Raw genomic sequence first — 1,306 nt, 5'->3', positions numbered from 1 at the left:
AATGCTGACCGCGAAGAAACGGGGATGTAAACGGGAATAATATCGCTTATAACCTGTTTGAGCTGAATGACTGATAATGCTGAGACTGTTTTTGGTCACCAGAAGTGAAGGTAAGAAATTTTTTCCCTCCATTATTTTGATGTCAGATCTCCGTTAAACAGTGAATGTGTGTAATGAGCTTGCTGTGAAAAGCCTTAGGTTGGTTGAACCAGGTGTGTCTGTGTGGATGATAGGGCTGTTTTTTGGACAGACAGGTTGTTTAATGAGAGAGACACGGTGATCAGTTTTATTACACTTATTACCGATGGTTTTACATTTGATCGCTGTTGCCTGCTGCCTCTACATTGCAAGGCATGCAAACTCATGTTATGCCCACACAAATAGAGTGGACACCTTCATCATAAAAAAACTTGACCTCTGGCATTGCTGCATCATTGAGTGAAACTAAGACATGTCCTCCAGCCCTGCAGACATTCCATCCACTGATGCAGGCATGTCATGCGGGGAGCCCCAGCTGCATGAACATCTTTTAGGGGAGGCCCAGCTTTGCAGAACTTTGAGAACCTGTTGAATGGTGATGGTGCTGAAGTGAGCTAAAGAAAGAAGTGATCACCGTTGACAAGGTCCTTATCTTGCATTTAAAAAGGTTTATTACAAGAATGAATGATGTCAAAAATTCTTGCCAAATCTGAGAGAGCTTCTGACCAATTGTCGAATCCCCTCTCTCGTTCAGCTCCCACAGTCACCTTACAGTGGGGGAAATAAGTATTTGATCCCCTGCTGAATTTGTAAGTTTGCCCACTTCCATAGAAATGATCAGACTCTGGTTTTTATGGTTGTTTACTGGTTATGGGTATAGACAGAATATCAATCGAAAATTTGCATAAAAAAACCCACACAAACTAAAAGTTAGAAATTGTTATGTTTTTTTATTAAGGGGAAATAAGTATTTGAAAACCCAAACAATTTCACTTAGCATTCAGGCTCCTACAGATTGGCTGGTGCGCCTGTGGCACATAGCTATCTCAGTCAACTAATTACCAATAACTCCTGATCTTAACCTCGTCAGTATATAAAGCACACCTGCCTCTAAGAAACATTTCTTACATTCCAACTTCTACGCACCATGGGCAAAGACCAAGAAGCAGTCCAAAAGATGTCAGGACAAGAGTGTAGACCTGCACTAGGCTGTATAGGTACAAAACATCAGCAAAAGGCTTGGTGAGTAAGGTGACAACTATTGGTGCCATTATTCGCAAGTGGAATACCCATCAAAGGACCACAACTGGTCCCTCGGTCTGGACTC

Source organism: Mugil cephalus, chromosome 5, assembly GCF_022458985.1.
Source record: "Mugil cephalus isolate CIBA_MC_2020 chromosome 5, CIBA_Mcephalus_1.1, whole genome shotgun sequence".
NCBI classification, from domain to species: domain Eukaryota; kingdom Metazoa; phylum Chordata; class Actinopteri; order Mugiliformes; family Mugilidae; genus Mugil; species Mugil cephalus.
The sequence above is the reverse complement of the archived record's forward strand: the minus strand, read 5'-3'. Positions refer to the sequence as shown.